A 23089-nucleotide genomic window follows, 5' to 3' on the forward strand; every position below is an offset into this window, starting at 1 on the left:
ACTTAGTGGAGAACTATCAATATCATTATTATTATTATTAGTAGTAGTAGTAATAGTGGTAGTAGTACATCATCATCATTATTAGTCTATAGTTATTATTAAATCAACTACGAAGTAGTAATAATAATACTTATGTTTTTTACAACATGTAGGCCCCCCCATAATAAGAGCCCAGCCTGCTATTGTTTTGCTGCCGCCATTAATATCAGTTCTCCACTAAGTTGATTGACTGATACAGCTCTAGAAAATACCACCTACTTTGGGTCGACCTATTTGATTGGTCTTGGCTTCAGTTTTGCATAAAGTAAACCATGTGAATTGGTCTGATGTAATGTCAGTCGCGTTCAGCAAACCCCCTTAAAATCCCGCCCACTGTGACTCTGATTGGCTGAGAGGCCAGCCTGCATCGGGTTCACACCGGTGATTGGCTCGAAAGACGTCTCGTAACCCACCCAAACCAGTCAAACAGGCAGAGACGGCCAGAATTATACAAGCCATTGTCACAGAAATATCATGTTTTTATCAACGAAGCCGAAGCGATACATTCTGTGGATATAACTTGACACCTCCAAGTATTATAACTGTGAGTAAAACAGCCATTTGTATTTGTCCTGAGCCTGCTGACAGTCACAGACACTGAGAGGGCTGGCAGGGAGCTGCCTCAACTATATTGTTGTCAGAGAAAGGAGCTAATTAAACGTTAACGGTAGTGTTTTATCACTTCAGGACATCCGAACCACTTTATTAACTCCTTGAAACGGCGTTGAGTCGAAGATAAACTCTTTGTATGGTGGTTGTTACCACAGCGTGTGATTGCTGGGAGACAAGTAAGGGTAGTGAAGTTGCAGTGCCCCGGTATGGCTGTCAACAACACTCAACTTGGTGCATAACGTTACATTAGCAGGGTTAGCTCAACCTTGTTTACTGTGTGGAGTTCAAGTGAAACTTTTGTTATTTTCCATTTGAAGATATGGACACATCTATTTGAAAGCTCGCTGTAATGTTTATCTATCGACAGTTAACAGTTACAAATACAGCTTCACTATCCAATAACAACGACACGCTGTCCGGATGCAATAGGAGCAAGTTATTCACAAGTTAGCTAGCAAGCTAACCACTGCTAGCTAATTCCTAATCGCCGAGAGGCTGTTTGCAGTTTGAACCAACTCGTCTATTTAGGCTTGAGCATATTTTTTGCACAATGAAGTCAACCTAGTGTGTATATGTCTAATAACTCTGCAATGCAATACAAGAAAATGTCTGAATCCAAACAGTTCTTAAAGGTTTTATTCTATTTTTATAAAATAACAAAGTAAACAGTCTAATCACAATTATCATAATTACACTAAGTACATTTGTCAACAAAATGACAAACTAAAATATGTCTCCTGAATTACGCATATATCACATTTCACAAGGTCTGCCATGATATGATTTCGATACGTTTTGCTATAGGGGCCAGCGAGTCAGCCGATATTATATGCTCATTTAACACAGTCGGTTACAGAAGAAGCTGCCACCCCTTTTTTTTGCTTTTGTCAAGAAAAGATATAAACAACATAAAAAATAATAATATCATAATTAATAATTGTACATAATGAAAATAACCGTTCAGGATCACAGAAAAAACAACAGTCTTTTGGAAGTCACCTTACCTCACATATACAACATGCTGACGGTAGCATAAGCCTGTGGCACTTTGCATTGCATACATTAACTTAGAGGCTAGCACCTCTACTCATAACTTAACCAATTTACATGTATTATTTATGCTTTCACTTACTCACTGCTGGTTGAAGTCACTGCATCTCTGAACAGAACAGCATGGATGAATTTCAGCCTGCATGCACGTTTTTTCAGTCTAACAATGTTGAAACAGAGCAGCTAATGTTGCTGTTGCAAGAAGTTAGCGAATTGAGATGCCTGGCTTTGTTTACATATGGTATGTGCTCTGTCTCTCTGTCAAAACATTTCCACACTGATGTAGGGCTGGGCGATATGAAAATTATCAAGATTATTATTTTCATATCAGTCGGCATTGATATATTTCATCAATATATCAATATATATCAAATCACTATTTATGTCAAGCTTAAAGGTTCCCTTTTACTCCTAAGTTAGATATGATATCATAAGGTTCATTTTCATTTAAATATTCATTTTCTATCAGACATTGAACATCACAAAATATACTGTAGAACAGACATCACCAACTGGCGGTCCAGTTACGGAAATTTCCTCCCAGCAAAAGTCCGAACCTCATACCTAAAATCAGTATCACAATTAATTGAACATTTTACTTTGATTACGATTAATGAATGATTATTTTGTTATTCTCTTTTTTTTGTGGTTTGTTTTTTGCCCTCATAGTTCACTGACAATTTCATTTGACCATGGTGTGTTGGAGTGTAATAAACATATGATTTATTATTAGTTATTAAACTTTCCAGCATTATTTAAAAATTAAAAGCTCCATCTTAAACAAATTTCAGTTAAATTTAAGCACGCTGTGCTAATAATAGGCCAACCTCTCCTGATTGCAGGACTGTGACTTGAACCTCTGTGAATCCTCTGTGAAATGTCTGTGTTATTAATCATTTTACTCAGGGGAAAAAAAAACCTTTTGAGTAGGCCTACTTCTCCTATAGCTGCCAACAGCTTGCCAACATTCCCAGTGAGAGAAAGGGTGAAAATAAGATCATGTGCTTGTGGCCCCAGGCCCCCAAAACATTACATCTGCCCCTGGTAATAATAATGAGAGCTCAGCGGGAGAGGCTGAATGAGACTTCAAAGGTTAAGTTTGATTAAACCTGAAACTACCACAAAGTAGTCTCTAAATGGCAATTTCCACCTCTGTAAATTTGGCAGTTTTAGACACTTTGGTGCTGAAGACGCTCCGCTCTGTTTGTCTGTCTCACTGCACTGCTGTCTATCAGCTGTTTGATCCGTGATAATGAAACACTGTGGAAGCACATACTACGGTTGTCAAACACTCAGCTGTATTCTAGAGTGAAATTCGGTGAACTAAATGCAGCAAACTTTATTAACCTCAAATGCGGCAAACCCTATTATCATTGGCTGTTTGCCTAATATCGCTATTTTATCAACTATGTCTCATATTTCAGATGAGGAAAAGTTATTTCACGATTGATATTGTTATTGTTTTGTCGCCCAACCCTACACTGATGATTTATTTTTGAGTAAATCCCCATTATGTTTCTCTTGGCTGCTTGTCAACATCTGCCTGGCGCTGTGTGAAGTGACACAAAATTTCAAAATAAAGGCGCATCTGAAAGAGGATGATATGGATTTATGTAGTGATGCACGATTATGATTTATTCAACTGATACCGATATCCAGTAATTTCCAGCTTCTCGTGGCCGAAAAAATACCGATGACCGACAATTTCCTTTTGTTTGTTTTTCATTACCTGAAGATATTAAAGGCTGAGATGTAGTGAGTACAGATGAATGTAACATTATACTTCTGACCTAACCAGAAGTAACTGACATCGCTACAGTTAACACAACAAAAACAAAGACAGTTCTTACTCTTGAAATGGCTATTTTGTTTTTTAAAATGAAATGCTCTGACAATCTGTCAAATCAGAGTAACTGTAAATTGTATCACTCAATAAAAAAATGAAAGCTTTTATACAACCAAAAGCCTACAGATGATTAGTCTGTTGAAAAAACAAATACAGGTAGATAGTAGACTGTTGTGACCTCCAAAATATTATCTGTGTTGAATACAAAAACGATGAATACATCAAGATAAATAACTTTTCATCTTTCAAACACTAAAACCATTTAATTCTAGCTTCTTCTGTTCTTTTTTTATTAACATCCGAATTTGTGCATTTTCATCAAAAAACGACAGTTCTCCTCTTATTTTCTTATGTCAACTTGACTTGTACAAAAATAATGCCGAAAATAATATTCTGTTTGAGTTATAGTGGAACTATAGAGTGAAACATTCCCCAAAATGACAGTAAGCACTGCAGCTACAGAACAGTCCCTAAGTAACGGCTTTGTTGTTATCTCTGCATATTTCCATGTTGTTCTGCTCGTTGGGAGTTGGAAGGAATCAAACATCAGATGTCAATTTATTCTTTCAACATAACCGAGCAGGAAACACACTACACCGTGTGCAGCGTGTCCTCTCATCATTGTCACACACACACTGAGAAGGAAGAGAGAGGGCGGCAGCTTACACCAGTGTTCAGCTGTTACTATAAGCATCGAGTATGGCAATAAATGACAGTATATTTCCTCCTTGTTCCCTGATGATCTAAATAAGTATGTAAATGTTTATCATGTTGTGTTTTTTAAAACAACCCCCCTGAGAGGGTCCGCAAAAGCCGGTAAATAGCGATAAAGCCGTGAGTAGTTCTCTCCTCCTGTCACCCTGGGACCTTAGATCATCTTGTTCTTTTCTTTTTGGACATGGAAAAGGTTGCTTTACTGCACAACGGACTAGAGTGAAAACACAGATTGATGGAAAATCATCGGGCCGATAATTATTGGTCCCGATAAGTATTGTGCATCCCTAGATTGATGATTACACTTTACATCAATGTTTAGCTATTGTTGCTCATTCATAGATATATCAATGCAGATCGATGGATCATCAAATCCCTACCCAGTAGCAGCCTGTCTAAAGAGGAAAATGAGCCCCACCTATAGCAGCTGCAAAATTAGAGTGATGCTCACATGAATAATTATAATTCTACAATACAATAGCCTATACAATATTCTAAAATGAGCCATTCTTCACAATGATTAGTTTGACTTTTTGTTTTTGCTTTTGTACTATTATGGCAGTCAGATTTAGAATGCAGAACTTTTACTTGTAAGTATCTCTGCACTACTGTATTGCTACTTCTATTTGAGAATAAATCAGAATACTTTTTCCACCACTTCGTCTTTCTTCTGCTGGCTTCATTTTCTGTCCATACTCTATTATTTTCCTTTTCCTGCGGTAAATGTCATTAAAGTTGACATTTTGTAACACTGGCCAGTAAGAGGCTCAGTGCTGTACATTTTACAAATGGAACAGCTCATTTCACTGTTTTAAGTTTGAGTATGTATGTATTCTGATCCAGTTAACTAGTGTCTTTGGACTGCTGCTTAGGAATGTTACTGGTACCTGTCTGAGAGCTTGAGGATTAGCAGTGTTGACATTAACATCTCTGGGACTCTGGGACTGTTTGCACCAGTCATTTTTGGCTCTGCTCCTTTTCTCTGAGAATAAAAATATACATTTTAGCCTATGGTCCATACTTATATGCCTTCAAGTTGACATCGTTGAACCCTGTCTCTATATGCCACTGAGAGGTGCTGCGACAGAAAAAGGGGTTTGTAGCCTTGGGAGACTGCGTCATATGACCTGTCCAGGGGTGGATTTTGGACCCTCTGATACAGCATTCCAGCCAGTCCGCTCATGGGCCACAATCTGCACCAAACAGCTGAACATCATTGTGATTAGTGGGAATGTCTTGCTTTGTAAGAGCCAGATTTGCTGGAAGCTTTGAAATAATGTGTAAATACTGCGCTTTTTTGCATTTTGCTGTTCAGATTTCAGGACCACACAGCTCCAGGGTGTTTGTTTGACAGGCTGCATGTATGGGTCCTCTGTTGAGTGGTAGCATCACTGTGTTGCACAGATCCATGAGAATGGAACTCCTCAGTGCACTTTGAGCCATTCATCACTCTCAGATATGACCTTAATGAAATGTGTTCCCTCATATCAGTCAACAGTATACCACATCCTTTTTGTTAATTAAGTTCAGTAGATTTTACCTCAGACATTGTGCTGTCGGAGTATCACTTTCTGTTATCTTTTCAAGGCAACTTGAATAAAGTTATTACTCATCCACATCTAAATATGGTATGCAACAATTTACACACATTTTTGCTTCAACAAAATTTAAAACAGGAAATTACAACTTGTCCTTTATCCTGCTACACTTTTAGAGTTGAAGGAAAAGTTGATTAAGATTAAGTTAAGTTGAAATCACCAGCAACTTAAAAAATTCCATCCGGTTGCTTAGGCATGCTGCTGCTGGTGGCATCATACAATTCCTGCAGAGCATGTTTTGAATTTGCATCAGAGTCTTGTGTCCTTGTGGCTCCGAACAAAGTCCGACCATCGCTTTATCCAGGATCTTAGGGGTTAACCATGTCACTATGAAGATATGTACAGACCTGTCTCTGATTTCCCATTGCTGCGTGAGCCTCAATCACATCTAATCCACTTTATTCTCCTGCGACCGGACATTAGCCAGAAAAAGGCTTGGTAGAGGAACAGCTCACGGTCCAAGTCGGGTCAGCCTCGCCCAGGTGCCGGCTCTCCTCCCTCTCTTTGTCCGGCGCTTATGTTTTCATTTCTCCCCTCTGGTCTGACTGGCCGCTCAGCGTATGCCCTTAGTGGCAATCATCTCGCGGTCTCTTGCATCATGCATCTACTTGTTCTATCGTCGTTATAGTGTCATAGCATAGCATAGTAGGGCTGGGCACTAAATCGGCTTTATCAGTTAATGTGAATTTGTGCGTTAGGATGAAAATCTAGATTTTCCCTTTGACTTCCTCCACCGCTCTCTTTGGGTTTCCATACTTCATAGTGGGCTGCGGCGTCCCCCCTCCTAGAGGTACATACACACAACAACAGAGCGGCAAGCGTTAATGACAGTGAAGAGTACGTTCCCAAAGAAGGCACAGTCTTGGCAGTTGTTTGTAATGATTTATAACAACAACAAGTGGGAGAAATGTGTCAGCGTCAGCCCACAAACAGCTGGTAAAAAGCAGCCAACGTTAGTGTTGTCGTTTTCCTGTTGTATCCGGTATGACAGGAAAGCCACCTGCTGCTGTATGACGGCACACGTGAAAAAAACACTTAAGAGCTAGAGGGGATGTAGTTTGACTCCGCTATAACAGACCTGTGTTCCAGTCATTTGAATTCAACCAACAGCATTATTTGGTAACATGGAACTAATTTTGAACAATGATTGTGCGATTTCAGCATTGGTCACTTTCAAAACTTGACTGTTTCAACTGCAAATCTGTACAATATGAAAAATTGACTTGAAGCCTTCTACAATTTTCAGTTTGCCTTTGTTCATTTTTATTGCTAAAATCTTGTTTTGAGTATTTTTTTGTCATTTGTAGTTTGTTTTTAGGAGGGAAAAAAATAAATTAAAATTAATTATCATGTTTGGTGTGAAAAAATCAAAGATTTTGTTTTTAGGCCACATCGCCCACAGTGTTTCCTCTAGGATTTTTTTCAGCAGCGGGGGCAGGCTCTCTGGGGAGCCGTGGCGGCGTAAACAAATGACGCTTTTTAAAGGCTGAATGTAAAAATAAAAAATAATAACAAAAATTCAACAATAAAATAATAAAAACAATAAATAATAATTTCTTGATGGGGCTGTAATCAGTGGCAAAGTTTGCACCCGGGCTCAGAACAATGGATTTTTCTTGGTTTTTTGTAGAACAGCTCTAAGGCTCTGTTGTACGGAAATTCCCCAAGAGGTGGCCCATTGATGCTCAGCAGCATACATGCTGCAAGGTGATCCCCCTGCAGCCTGTTTCTCAAGTCAGTCTTCACCTACAAATAGAAACAATAATTTTTATTTATTTTTTTCAACCCATTTAGGGTCCCAGCCTGATAGCCTGTGTTTCCCTTTATGTTTTTCTCCTCTACTCTCATCTCTCTCTCCTGCACCATCACTTTGCTCTCCTGCTCCTTCACTCGGCACTCCCCCTCCTGTACTCTGCTCTCCTTCACTTTGTTGCACTGCTCCTCCCTGTCTGTTACTTGTCTTATACGATTACATAAAACATTAACGTTAGATAATTTACACTCACGTCACATTTGATTACAAGTGTGAACATAATTTTTTACCTAACCATCATAATTTGAGTCAGTAAAAAGGCTAATGATACCTGACTAGCACCATCCTCATCAGGTGTCTTTCTCTTCTTTGAAAAATATTTGAACAAGCTCATCTGAAAATGCAGTCAGCAGTTACATCATGGCGTGTATATCGCTTAATGCTATCAATTAGTTTACTCACGTTAGTGACACTGAGTTGAGTTGGCACCGGGCCCAATTAACTTAAGCTACGTAACCTTAGCTGGCCATCAATATTTTGCGAATGTTTATTTAACTAATAAAATCTATTATAAGTTTTCTTAAGCTAATAAGTCTACCTTTTCTCCGGTAAGTTGCACGCTATTTTCAAGCCGACACTCCTCTGACTCTCCGACCTGATGCCTGGATGCGAGTAGCTAATTAACGTCGGCACCAGTTAGTTCTGTTGGGGGGTGGGAGGGGGCGGTGGTATCTACCTCAAAGAGTAGATACGGAGCAAGATAGTTATCTGCCTCAGCACTCGCGACACCCAACGCAGTGCAGGACTGTGCTGTGATGCCGCGGTGGTGTATTTGCAATTTAAAAAAAAAAACAACAACCAAAAAAAAAAAACGACATTTGAAGGAGCGGCGGGTAGGATTTAGGAGTGGTGGGCCGCCACTCCTAAATGAGTGTAGAGGAAACACTGGCCCAGCCCTACTTGTAAAAGTTAGGGCTTCCTTAGTCACACACACACACACACACACACACACACACACATAGTGGCCATGGGCAACAAGTCCAGTGGTGCAGCTATGCTAACTGTGGGTAAACAAGCGCAGGCCAAATGACTACCAGCCTCTTTACAAGGACTCAGTCTATTCAGCAACTCTGTTGATATTCCACTGGTGAGCTGAGCTACTGCAAGACATGATTTTTTTTTGTGTTTGTGTGAGAGAGAGACAGAGGGAGAGATTTAACACTTGACTATGTCATCTTTCGTGTAATGTCCTTGTTTTAACACTAAATTTCATGATGTGAAATGCTGACGTTGTTGATGGTGAGACCTGTGTGAGGAAAATACCAAATAGTGAGGGGCTGCTCTGCTGTGCATTGAAACACTTTTGTTCATGTAAAGGTGATCTCTGCATGATTTGGCAATGCATATCACTGCCTTCACCTCTTCATACCTCTTACTACTTTATAATATGTGTTGATACATGCCATGCAGTGCGTATTCGTTTGTGTTCACTAGTCCTGTGGAGCAGTCTGGGGATGCAGAACCCCTTTCACCTCTTCACTTTCAGTGCCTGTGCCTGGGTCAGCAACCTCTTTCACCGTAAGTTAGCCTGCGAGCGGAATGAAGCCCCTAAACCCTTTTTATTATTACTTTTAAGTTATTTAAGTTATGTCCGCCTGCCCCTGCACCGTCAGCCACTTTATTGGTACACCTAAGAACTTTATATAATCTTTCTCTGCTTGTGATGGTTTTTTCCACACATCTGCGCTTGTTTCCTGCATTGTACTTTCCACTGCCCTACCACAATATGAGCTAACATTGTTCTGATATTCCACTTAACAATTTAATTGTCAGAGAATAATCAACAAAATTCTGATTATCGTTTAAGTCATTAATAAAACAAAACTGAAAATTAAACTACACCCATTTAAAAAATGTATACATGTTATTCCTAGGTCAGTGACAGTCCCACAGCACCTATAAAGTTTGTTACAGACAGTGAATGGTGTGATGTTGTGGATGACACTAAGAGCAGTCAGGGGAATGTTCTAAGTATTTGGGGAACATTTTCTGTTTCAGGACTGAGAACAGAAAACTACGATAGAATAAAGCTAATTTGGGTATAAAAAAGAAAACAAAAAACAGGCTCCCATGTATTGTCTATGGAGCAGCTCCATACGTAGGGCTGTCCCTTGAAAGTTGGAGATTTGGATCATCAGTCAAAGACCCTTCAGTTGACTGAGATTGCTTTTTTCTTGTCAGTTTGTTGTGCTGTGTACTGCAGTGTAATCTGGAGGCCAAAATGTCCCCAGATTTTGCTGCAGAGTGAGTGCTCTTCACCTTTAAGCTACTCATTCGTACAAGCTGGCAGTGACATGCAGGCAGTGACACAGGGAGAGGGAGACTGTATTGTGTTGTGAAGAAGTGGTGAATTTACAGTTTACAGCAAGTTGATATTATACAGTCTCAGGCTTTTGTTTGAGATCTAGTGTTGGAAAAAAATTAATTTGCGATCTGTTATTAGCACTGTTAGCTTGTTTACTATATTACATGAATGCTGCTGTCACAGTGAATGTCCCACTGAGCCCTGTTCATACTTTGAAACTTCATATGGAAAAAAAAAAATTGTTGAATAATCATTTTGAATTGAACTGCCGAGTCTTATTCATCTGGCATACTTCTGAGTCTACTACTTTATTTGCATGGCAGCGTATGTAGATGCAGCAGCTAGTAGCTCCGCAAATCCTTGCTTCTTTTTTGTTATATTTGTCTATTTTTTCCAATACCATGGCCCCTTCTGCTGAAGCACGACTTTTCTATGATTGAGTGGTACTTATCAACATCCGGAGAAGTTGTGTGGGGTTTGGACTGAATGCAGTAAACAGAGAGGAGGGGAGAAACTAAACTGAAAGTGCCGGACGAAAAGAGGGAAAAGAGTCGATATCATGGTGAGGCTGGCCTGACTTGGAGTGGGAGCTGTTCCTCCACCAATCCTTCTTCTGTCTAGTGTCTGATTGCAGGAGAGTGAAGTGGATGAGATGTGATTTTGGCTCACTCAGCAACAGGAGATCTGGGACTGCTCTACGCACATCTTCACAGAGACATGGTTAACACCTGACATCCCAGATCAAGCTCTTGCACTGGATGAAATGACCTTGTGGGAGCCATTTGGACACAAGACTCTGATGCAAGTTCAAAAAATGCACTGAGATGGAATCCTCATAGTAGCTGCTGATTTTAATGAACTCAACCTTCAACTCCAAAAATGTAGCAAGTTAAAGAATAATTGTAATTCATTTTTTAAACTTTGTTTCAAAAATGACCAATAAACCCACCTACCTTTTACCTTATGACATCAAAAGTTTTAGACTTCCTTCTCTGGTTTCTGGCTTTGAGAGGGAGTAGCTCATGTTCACAAATATTGACAAATATTGTTATTCTTAATTTAGGTGTTGTTTCCCTTTAAAAGCTCTCAGCTTGTCACTTGTGAGAAATTTCTCCTTGTTTTTCTGTTTCATATAGTTGTACACGGTTGATTTTTGTGTTGTTGGTTGGACAAACAAAAAAGTTACTTTGGTTTTGTATGTGAGCCTGTGAGCATTTACTTCCTGGAAAGAGAATCTAAGCTTGATTCCTCTCAGACAATCCAGTGAGCATCTACACACTTCACTATGTGATACAAAAATGATAGAAGTAAACTTGTGACAATATAAATCACTGCCATTTCAATCTAGTTGCAGTTTAACATTGTTTCAGGTTTGATTCAAGAGGATTTAGCATCTTTCCTTGTCCATGAAGTGGAGTAGATTTGAGTGAATCATATAGAGAGGGACTCAACAGTTTTTCCTCCTATTTAGATGATTTAGAGATACATCTGAAAAATAAGCCTCCTGCCACTCTAACTCTTACTAGGGCATAGATACACTGGCTCACCTTTGGCCTGTATTCAACGAGGATGAACTTTGAAGTGCTGCTATCTGGGCACCCTTTATGCAAGTTCCTGGATCAGTGTCATACATGTAAATGTTGTTTTTTTAATGCCAATATGGGCTGAAGTCCTTGTAAATAAATTGGCTGTCTGTTAGAGCTTAAGCAATCGAAAACAGGAATTTTGTGAATTGTAATTGTACTATGAGACTAAGCTACAAAAGAGCAAGATAAAGAGAGTTGGTGCAACACAGCTGTCTGTGCTATATATTTGACTGCAAAACTTTGTGCAACAGACAAGATATCACACAAAAATGGAAACCTGGGATTTATTATCATTGTCCTTGGAACTAATGGGTCAGACTGGTTTCCAGGTTGTGGGATTGATCATCACCAGCAGTTCAAGTGGAAAGAGACCAGTCTTTCGCCCTGAATAGCAAAGAAAAAGGTAATAACAGAATGCTTCAATAAAAAGATAGCAGAGAATAAGAACAACCTGCAGAAACTATTAAACATCCTGTATACAGTAATAGACTCAAGTCAAAGACACGTTACCTTAACCTAAATGTAGGAGGCACAGTTACATCTTGACATAGTCAAAGTAGCATAGCCAACACATGGGTTAAAAAGGTGACTTGTCAGTTAAGGTGTCATTCTACAAACAGTAAGGAATCCAGGCTGATACGTATCCAGGCTGGTAAGTGTCCGAAATTAATGTACTACAAAAGCTGCAACATGACACATCCATATCTGGATGTCCACAATCACAGTATAGCAAGGCCAGACATATAAATGCACAGTCTGTCCTTGACTGAGTGAAAGAGTGATGATGAAGTACACAATTGATTTGTTGATGCTGCAGTTTCCCCAGTGGTTTATGCTCTTTGAAAATGACCATAGGCCCATTACATCCTGGTGAGGCTTCTACAGTTAGGCATGGACACTACTCACTACTTTAATTCAAAGGTAGCTTTTAGGGATGTCAACATCTACACGTGTAAACGGGTACACGGATAACAAATCATAACCGTTCAGAAAAATCAATAACCGTTTACACGTAATTTTTTCCTCTCCTCCTCCTCGTTCATTTCTCACCAATAGTATTTTTAGGGGTGATAATGTTGCCTGAAAGCTTAAGATAATAACATTAACTAACTATACACTTAAATGTTCCCACTAATGCAGTTATCCACATACATAATAGATGCACAGGTGGCAATGTTACGTTGATATTAAAAAAAAAAACCACAGCCACAGCCAGTGTTGCATCACTTCAAGTTGACTCGGGGCCGCATGGACAACAAGCAACAAGCGATGAATAAGCGGAGCTTAAAAAAATATATTGTACAAAAGTGAGCAATAGTTAAAACAATGATTAAAAAAGAAGGTTAAACCTTTTCCAGCTTTCACTTGTACGTTTTCTTGTCTGTCAATATTGATGATTTTATTTTCAACTCATTTTACTCTCTGTCATAAGTAGGTCTAAGCCTTAAATGGTGAGATGGATTGCCTACTTTTTAAGTTCTGTTCGCTGAATAAACGTTTTTGTCCGATAACTAACTACTGGAATGGCTTTGATTTCATGAGATTAGGAGATATTTGTATTGGAGACAGAACCATCTAGTGGTTATATAGCGCAACTGCGATAGAAAAAGATCATAAATCGTGTAACCGGGTACACGTCGGTTAGAAGTCCCGTTTACACGTGTAGAAAAAATTGTAAACGTTGACACCCCTAGTAGCTTGTATGTCACTTCAGTACACTTTGAGAAAAAAGAAATTTCTTGGACCACTTCAGAAAATTGCGGACAAACATTAAGATCCAGGAGTTCACATTCTTGACACTACCACTGACTTATCTGTTGAACAGTTTGGCCACAATTAGCAAATACACAGTCCAGCCATATACCAGGTTTCCACCTATTTGTTCACAAAGTTTTAAGTCAACACAAGCCACACGACCATACTATGACTATTTTAGACAAAATGCAATTGACATATTCATTTAATGCCTACATGTCTTATCATTTAGCCCACAGTTTCAGTTATTGTAGGCTATCATTTGCAAACAAATTCAAAGTAATTCCAGCCATTTAGTGTCAGCGTGGAGGATAATTAGTGGCACTGCATCATAGTGTTGCACAGTATACCAATACCAGAAAAGTATTGCAGCACCAGATATTCAAAATGGTACAGTACCACCTTTTATTGATACTGATACTTTATGAATGATAGCGGTTTAATCAGAGCCGTGTTTCTCTGCCAGTGACAGTGAGCCTGTGTTTATGAGAGTGTGCTGTTCAGGGCTCTGCTTTCACTCTGCAGGTGAAGGGCATGTGTGTGTGTGTGTGAGTGTGTGTGTGCTGTTCCAAGCTGTGCTTTCACTCCCACCACGCCTTGTGGGCATGTCAAACAAGTGCTTGCTTGCTTTTTTTTAGTGAGGAGCAGAAAGAGAGCCATGGCTGCTGCTTAGGTGTCAGATGCTCATCTTGCCATGCAACCATGGCTTGTAGATAAAGCAGCCACACAGAGCGAAATATGGCAGTATTTTGCTTACATTGCCAACAGCCAGGGCAGCCCCATGGACACCACAAAGCCCATGTGTAAAGGTGTGTTTTACACCCAAGCAGATTAAGGGAGCAAACACGTCCAATGGCAAAGCATCTCGCCGACAGACATGCTGACTTGTTTAAGGAGTTCAAAGAGCGACAGATTGGTTAGCAAATGTGATAAATAAGAGACCTCTTTTCACAAGGAGGTGTATTTTGTAGTTTGTGTTCAGTCTACTTTATTGCACAGTGGTAGTATGCAAATAAACAATCCTGGGTTTGACCTTTTATTTTCACATATTGACAGACTAAAAGTTACTGTCATTTGTGTGTATTGTTTTATACACTATCAATGTGAATTATTAAACTGTTGATTAGCAACATTTATGTATATTACCCACCAAACCCCTCCCTGAGCTACCACCTTATTGTGGTTGAGGGGTTTGCGTGCCCCAGTGATCCTAGGAGCTCAGTTGTCGGGGGCTTTATGCCCCTGTTAAGGTCACCCATGGCAAGCAGGTCCTAGGGGAGGGACCAGACAAAGTGTAGCACACCGGACCCCTTATGATGAGAAACAAAAATGGTCCAAAGTGTCCCTCACCCGGATGGCCCCCCCGATCTGAACCCAAGTGGTGTTTTGTTATTGGACTTCTGTGCTCTCCACAGAATGTTCATAACAAACACCATGTTCAAGCATAAGGGTGTCTATATGCACACTTGGCATCAGGACACCCTAGGCCGCAGTTCGATGATCGACTTTGCAGTCACATCGTTGGACTTGCGGCCTTATGTCTTGGACACTCGGGTGAAGAGAGGGGCGGAGCTGTCAACTGAACACCACCTGGTGGTGAGTTGGGCTCCAATGGTGGGGAGGACGCCGGTCAGACCTGGCAGACCCAAACGCATTATGAGGGTCTGCTGGGAATGTCTGGCAGAGTCTTCCATCAGAAGAAGCTTCAACTCCCACCTCCGGAAGAGCTTCGACCATGTCCCAGGGGAGGCGGGGGACATTGAGTCCAAGTGGGCCATGTTCCGTGCCTCCATTGCTGAGGTGGCCGACCGGTGCTGTGGCCGTAAGGTGGTCGGTGCCTGTCGGGGCGGCAACACCCAAACCCGTTGGTGGACACTGGTGGTAAGGGATGCCGTCAAGCTGAAGAATGAGTCCTATCGGGCCTTCTTGGCCTTTGGGACTCCGGAGGCAGCAGACAGGTACCGACAGGCCAAGCGGAGTGCAGCTACGGCGGTTGCTGAGGCGAAAACCTGGGTGTGGGAGGAGTTTGGTGAGGCCATGGAAAATGACTTCCAGACGGCTTCGAAGAGGTTCTGGACCACCATCCGGCGTCTCAGGAGGGGGAAGCGGTGCTCTGTCGACACTGTGTATGGTGGGGACGGGGCGCTGCTGACCTCGACTCAGGACGTTGTGGATCGGTGGAAGGAATACTTCGAAGACCTCCTCAAGGGCCTGGGGACTCGGGGGTGGGCTCTTCCATCTCTGGGGCTGAGGTTGCTGAGGTGGTCAAAAAGCTCCTCGGTGGCAGGGCCCCGGGGGTGGATGAGGTCCCGCCCGGAGTTCCTTAAGGCCCTGGATGTTGTGGGGCTGTCGTGGTTGACACAACTCTACAACATTGCATGGACACTGGGGGGAGTGCCTCTGGACTGGCAGACTGGTCCCTCTTTTTAAGAAGGGGGACCGGAGGGTGTGTTCCAACTACAGGGGGATCACACTCCTCAGCCTCCCTGGTAAGGTCTATTCAGGGGTACTAGAGAGGAGGGTCTGCCGGACAGTCAAACCCCGGATTCAGGAGGAGCAATGCGGTTTTCGCCCCGGTTGTGGAACTGTGGACCAGCTCTGGACCCTTTGCAGGGTCCTTGAGGGTGCATTTGAGTTTGCCCAACCAGTCTACATGTGCTTTGTGGACCTGGAGAAGGCATTTGACCGTGTCCCTCGGGGAGTCCTGTGGGGGGTTCTCTGGGAATATGGAGTTTCGGACCCCCTGGTACGGGCTGTCCATTCACTGTATGACCGGTGCCAGAGCTTGGTCCGCATTGCCGGCAGTAAGTAGGACTCGTTTCCGGTGAGGGTTGGACTCCGCCAGGGCTGCCCTTTGTCACCGACTCTGTTCATAACTTTTATGGACAGAATTTCAAGGCGCAGCCAGGGTGTTGAGGGGGTCCAGTTTGGTGACCTTAGGATTGGGTCCCTGCTTTTTGCAGATGATGTCCTGTTGGCTTCATCAGGCCGTGACCTTCAGCTCTCACTGAAACGGTTCGCAGCAAGTGTGAAGAGGCAGGGATGAGAATCAGCACCTCCAAATCCGAGGCCATGGTTCTCAGCCGGAAAAGAGTGGAGTGCCCTCTCCAGATCGAGGATGAAATCCTGCCCCAAGTGGAGGTGTTTAAGTACCTCGGGGTCTTGTTCACGAGTGAGGGGAAGGATGGAGCGAGAGATCGACAGGCGGATTGGTATAGCCTCTGCAGTAATGTGGACTATGCACCGATCTGTTGTGGTGAAGAAGGAGCTGAGCCGAAAGGCAAAGCTCTCGATTTACCAGTCGATCTTCGTTCCTACCCTCACCTATGGTCACAAGCTTAGAATGAGAAAGAACAAGATCGCGGGTACAAGCGGCCGAAATGAGCTTCCTCCGTAGGGTGGCTGGGCTCTCCCTTAGAGATAGGGTGAGAAGCTTGGTGATCCGGAAGGAGCTCGGAGTAGAGCTGCTGCTCCTCCGCGTTGAGAAGAGCCAGATGAGGTGGCTTAGGCATCTAATTAGGATGCCTCCTGGACGCCTCCCTGGTGAGGTGTTCAGGGCATGTCCCACTGGTAGGAGGCCACGGGGAAGACCCAGGATACCCTGGAGAGACTATGTCTCTCGGCTGGCCTGGGAATGCCTCGGGATCCCCTGGTAAGAGCTGGAAGAAGTGGCCGGGGAGAGGGAAGTCTGGGCTTCCCTGCTTAGGCTGCTGCCCCCACGATCCGACTCCGGATAAGCGGAAGAAAATGGATGGATGGATGGATACCCACCACACAAGGCACCCAAACACATGGCAGCAAAATTTGCAACAAGCCAGCTTAGGCTGCTGTGTTTGAACACTACACAAAATATGACAAAGACTCAAAAAATGCTAAAAGACTGAAGAGCAGTAGCTGAGTTTAGCTGTATTGATACCTCTGTATCAATACTGTATTGATACCTCATCTTTTTTCAGATGGCAGCAGGGTGAACAGACTGTGGCTGGGGTGGCTGCTGTCTTTCAGTATCGTTTGTTCTCTGTGCAGACACCTCACTTCGCCAAGGTAGCTGATGCTCTGCAGATGAACCAATGATGTTCTGGGCAGTTTTAATCACCTGCTGTAGAGCCTTTCTGTCCTTGGCTGTGCACGAGCCATGCCAGTTAGTGATGTTTCCAGTCAGTATGCTTTCTATTGCTCCTCTGTAGTAGCTAACCAGGATCTTGCTCTCAAATTTAACCTTCCTAAGTTCCCTTGAAAGTAGAGCCTTTTCTGTGCTTTTTTAACCTGGGTGGTGATGTGACAAAGATAGGCTCTCAGTGATAGTAATTCCAAGGAACCCATAGCTGTTCACCTGCTCCACCTCAGCTCCACTGATATAGACAGGGGTGTGTGTCTTTCCCTCCTTCTTTCTAAAATCAACAACTAGCTCCTTGGTTTTACTGATGTTGAGCAGTAGGTTGTTTTCTGTGCACCACTCTGCAAGATTGTTGATTTCTTCCCAATATGAACTCTCATCGCTATTTATAATACGGCCAATGATGGTGGTGTAGTCTGGGTACTTCACAATAGTTCTCCTGATGCCTGGGGGTGCAGACATGGGTGTAAAGTGTGAACAGGAGGGGGCTGAGCACACTGTCCTGGGGAGTTCCAGTGTTGAGCACTAATGTAGAGGAGGTGTGACTGCCAATTCAAATTCTATGAGGCACGGCAATAATAGAAACAGATGTATGTCATATTACAAATGTGTTAAGTTCATCCGACAGCGTGGCCTCACATATGATGGGGGCACTCCTACTTCTGTAGCCTGTGACATTTTGAAACGCCTGCTACATATCTTTTGTGCTGCTGCTGTTGAGGTCTCTCTCCAGTCTCTGCTGGTGTCTCCTCTTAGCCTCCTTGTACCCTGACTGAAAGGCAGTCCTTTGTCCTTTTAGCGCTGAGAAGAGTCTTCACCTTCCCATTCATCCAGGCTTTCTGGTTAGGGAATGATGTCACCATCCTTGTGATCACCACACGTCACAGAAGATGCATAGTCCTCAAGATCGATCATCTTTGAACATTTGCCAATCTGTACGCTCTAAAACAGTCCTCTAGAGCTGCTGTGGGTTCATCTGTCCACAATCTAACAGTTTAAACTGCTGGTTTGTCTCTTTTTATCAGCTGACAATATGTTGGCAGAAGGAGCAGAGAAATATGATCTGACAGGCCAAAGTGAGGTCATGGGTGGACTTTGTAGCTGTATTGAATATTTGTATAGATATGGTCCAGGATATTTTTTCCTCTGGGATCTGGGCATGCTGGTGGAATTTAGGTAAAACAGATTTGAGGTCAGTTTGATAATAATAATAATAATAATAATAATAATAATAATAATAATAATAATAATAATAATAATGCATTTTATTTATAGGTGCCTTTCTTGACACTCAAGGTCACCTTACATCATCAACATAAAAGCAGACACAATATTAAAAAGACAAAATAAAATATAGAAATACAATATAAAATTAGACAATGCAATTGTGATCAGAGGGAGTAAGCCAGTTTAAACAGATGGGTTTTGAGCTTGGATTTGAAATGTGGTAGTGAGTCTGAGTTACGGAGGTCAGGTGGGAGTGAGTTCCAGAGCTGGGGAGCAGAGCGGCTGAATGCTCTGCTCCCCATGGTAACAAGACGGGCGGGGGGGACGAGGGGGACGTGGGTGTAGCAATGTGGAGGAGGTCAGAGAGATATGGTGGGGCAAGGTTGTGGACAGCTTTGAAGGTAAGGAGGAGTATTTTGTAGTTGATGCGGTATGTGATGGGGAGCCAATGTAGCTGTTGTAGAATAGGTGTGATGTGATGGATTAAAGGGGTGCGTGTAATGATACGGGCAGCTGAGTTTTGGACCAGTTGTAGTTTATGGAGGGTTTTATGTGGAAGGCCAAAGAGAAGAGAGTTGCAATAATCTAAACGGGAGGTGACCAGACTGTGAACAAGAACAGCAGTTGAGTGAGGAGTAAGAGAAGGACGAAGCCGGTAGATGTTACGAAGATGGAAGTAGGCAGACTGAGTGATATTATTGACATGGGAGGCGAAGGAGAGGGTGCTGTCGAGGATGATACCCAGACTCTTAACCTGAGGGGAGGGAGAGATGGAGAAGTTATCGACGGGTATAGAGAAATTATGGAGTTTGTTTAACATAGATTTTGTGCCTATTAAAAGAAGTTCTGTTTTATTGCAATTTAATTTAAGGAAGTTAGAGGTTAACCAGGATTTTATTTCAAGGAGGCAATTGGTGAGGGACGAAGGTGGGAGTGTGGAGTTAGGTTTGGCTGAAAGGTAGAGCTGGGTGTCATCCGCGTAGCAATGAATGTGAATATGATGTTTGCGGAAAATGTACCTGAGGGGGAGAAGGTAAATAATGAACAGCAGGGGCCCCAGGACAGAGCCCTGGGGAACACCTGAGGTAACGGGGACTGGATGGGAGGTGAATGATTTTAACTGAATGAACTGAGTGCAGCCTGAAAGGTATGAATGAAACCAGTTAAGAGGTGTGATTACAATCAGCAGCTACTATGAAGAATTCATCCAGTTGCTTGGTGATGTTGCTGCTGATGGCAGTACTTGAACTGCGTTTGAGCACCAAGAATCATTTATATAAACACAAAGTCTAAAATATAGCAAAACATAGCAGAAGTACCGGCTGCTGCATCTGCATGCACCACCGTTGTCATAACAACGGCAGTCAACACTGCAACATTCCTAGATCTAAGATTTAAGAACACTTTTGTTTCCATGGAGGAAGAGATACAGGCCATACTTTTGAAGAAATGTGATGAATCACACACACAGCCACAGAAGCAGGTACAAGCAGCAGTGCAGGACCAGCAGCAGGAAGATCAAGGAGGGGCAAAAAAAAGAAAAACAGACTTGAAAAGCCTGCTGTCCACCATCAAGTTTGAAAAAAGGTCAGGAGAGGAGGCAGGTGAGGGTGACAAGGCCGATGAGAAGGGGCCAAGTCATTCCATGTCCCCTGCTGACCAACTTCTGGAGTGAATTTTTGTTGTACAAACAAATGAAAGAGATCAGAGCTTCTGAAGACCAGCTCACCTGGTGGAAGAACCATGCACCCACCCTGCCAACTCTTGCACATTGTGCCATTGTGCATTCCAGCCTCAAGCTGTACTTCAGAACGAGTCTTCAGCACACCAGGCATTATCTGCAGTCCTAGACATATTAGGTTGACTGAGGAGCATATTTACACTTCACAGTTTTCACTTCTTTGTTCTAGATAGTGACAAAACATTTCTTTATGTTTTTAAACATAGCTATTTAGCTCTGCAGTTTCAACAAAATAATTGTATTTTTGATACATGTTCAATAGCTCAGTAGCTCAAAGAACTGTGTAGAAAACAAGTCAAGCAATAAGAAAATATTGTTTTATTTTTGTTTAATATTTAATAGCTCAGCAGCTCAAAGAACTGCCTACAAATGTCTAAAGAATGAGAAAATGATTTTATTTTTATTACATGTTCAGTTATAACTATAACAGTGCAGACAGAAGCTGTATATATTTTATTAATTTATTTTAATCAAATTTATTGTGATTTAGAAGTTTAGAATCTCAAAATAATATTTAAATTTTTTATTAATAAAAACCCCTCAAACAATTTTAATTGAGTTCATTTCATCTGATAGTAAAAGAAATCAAGGATTAGTTCCTGCTAGCCATCACTTCATTTAAGAAATTGCCTCAGTAATTACACAATAGCTACATCTTGTGTGCAGTTTAAACATAGCTCTTTCTTGACTTTTCAAGACAATACATAACTGATTGCTTAATGACAGATTCCAGTTAAAAGTTAAGTTCTACAATAATGGCGTTAATAAACTGATAATAAAACATCTCAAATGTAATTTATATACCTATCCTCTTTTGTCCCTTTTTGAAGCCTTTTATTTCTGTCCTGTCATCACTGTCATCTTAAGTATTATTCAGTTACTTTTCCTGGTGTTGTATGTTTTTGCCATGTTATCGTTTCAGTGTCGGTATTGAGATGTTTTAGGCGGGTATTGTATCGAAGTCATAAATTTGGTATTGTGACAACACTACTGCATCAATGTAATCTTGCCGGTTAAGGAGCTGAAAGTAGTGCTGGGTTTTGTGCTTCCTTAGGCTGTAAAAATAACGTGTTAATTTCGATTAATTAATCACAGAAAAATTAACATGTTAAAAAAAAATTATCACTGATTAATTGTGTTCCTCAGTGCCCTTTGACCTGGATTGTCATTGAAGGCTGTAGTGGCTTTGTAAAATGAATTTTTGTACCATTGGAGTACTTCAAGCCTGAAATATTATCTCAACACAAAGCATTTAGCAGTGAACCCGGAGATCCAAGCTAGCACAGCCTCTGATGCTAGTGCTAGCTGCCAGTCTCATCAAGCCACACTGGACAAGGCGTTCAGACGCAAACTGAGTTAGGTGTACCTGTGACCCACTAACTCACTCAGTGTAAAATGGATTGCAATGGACTGCAGAGCAGTTTCATTGGTAGAGGACAGTTTGGGTTATCAGAGACTTTACAGATAGCATCCTCTGACACGCTTACAAGCGGCCATCGGGAAGCACAATTGTGTCCTAAATCCAGCAGCTTTATGGCACAGAAAAGAGGAAAAAAGATGGTGTAGTGGCAGGGGCCGAATATATTGCGCTGACTGGAGATCACTTGACCTCAGTTAGCAATCACAGTTACCTCTGTTTTACTGCAAATGTCACTGACAGTTATTGGCATTAACCATACTAAAAATTATTGTTGCATGGTTTGTAAGATGGGTCACACCAAAGCAGTAACACTCAATCTGTGCTGAGATATAGTTATTTTTTAAAGATGGTAAGCCCCCGCCTTTTTTTCCCTTAAGGTAGCTTTAATGTTCTGTGCTGTATTCGGGGTCTTTGTCCTTGCCATATGAATCTCTATATCATTTTGTCCCACTCTATGAATTGCTTTTGAGTAATTATAATTGTGTGGGTCAGATCTAAAATTCTTCGCAGAACATTGATTTAAATTGTGTCAGTTGTTGAGCTTAAGTTTAAAAATGTTTTGAGGTTCTACCTTGCAAAATCTCTGATTTTACCAGACAGATGGTCCTAATTTTTCTTAAATATTCTTGAAAGATATTAGGACCAATTTTTTTTTAGGAAATTCATCACTAGTAGAGATATTTCAGAATTAAAGATTAGAATCTTTAGTACAAAAGGACATCATCTGTGTAACAAGTTATTTTATGTTATACTCCATCGAAGAGAAATTTTTCCACATTTTAAGAGGATATCCAGTCAGTGTTAATGTTAAAGCAATAAATTCCTCAGTGCATGCTGTATTGACAGAGAAGCTGAGTTTTCCTTCTTGCACAGCCACTATTGCAGTGATTGGGATTTAAGGTACCCAAGCTCATGACACTCAACCCCCAAATACTCCTCTAACCTCCCCAGTGGAGGCAGGCCTCTTAGACGAGGCTTTGTTAACAAAAAGTAAAGGCATCTAAAATAACTTACCTGTGTTCCACTAGAACACTCAAAAAAATGACAAAATTAACTTAAAAACACGATAGTGTTGTTAAAACATGCCTTGCTATATATTGTTTGGAGGGTGCGTATCACCACCACCACAGCCAAACACTATTACTATGTTGGCCAAAACACAGAAATACTCACTTAGTGATCATATGCCCTCTCAGTCTGCTGGCCTTGGTTGTTTTTCCAGTTTGGCTTCACAATTTTGAAGAAGGTCCCCAGTGAATTTCCAAC

At 41.6% G+C, this 23089-nt stretch overlaps 1 protein-coding gene across 1 annotated transcript in view; it reads left to right on the top strand.

Moving 5' to 3' along the window:
* The first annotated feature begins 477 nt into the window (after window positions 1–477).
* LOC121949853 (kelch-like protein 25) overlaps window positions 478–23089 on the top strand; it is a 64030-nt gene continuing 41418 nt past the window's right edge. Inside the window, exon 1 of the mRNA XM_042495651.1 lies at window positions 478–583. The gene's annotated coding sequence lies outside the window, so the exon portion shown is untranslated. The remainder of the gene's footprint in view (window positions 584–23089) is intronic.

This window comes from Plectropomus leopardus, chromosome 11 (assembly GCF_008729295.1).
Source record: "Plectropomus leopardus isolate mb chromosome 11, YSFRI_Pleo_2.0, whole genome shotgun sequence".
Classification (NCBI taxonomy): Eukaryota; Metazoa; Chordata; class Actinopteri; order Perciformes; family Serranidae; genus Plectropomus; species Plectropomus leopardus.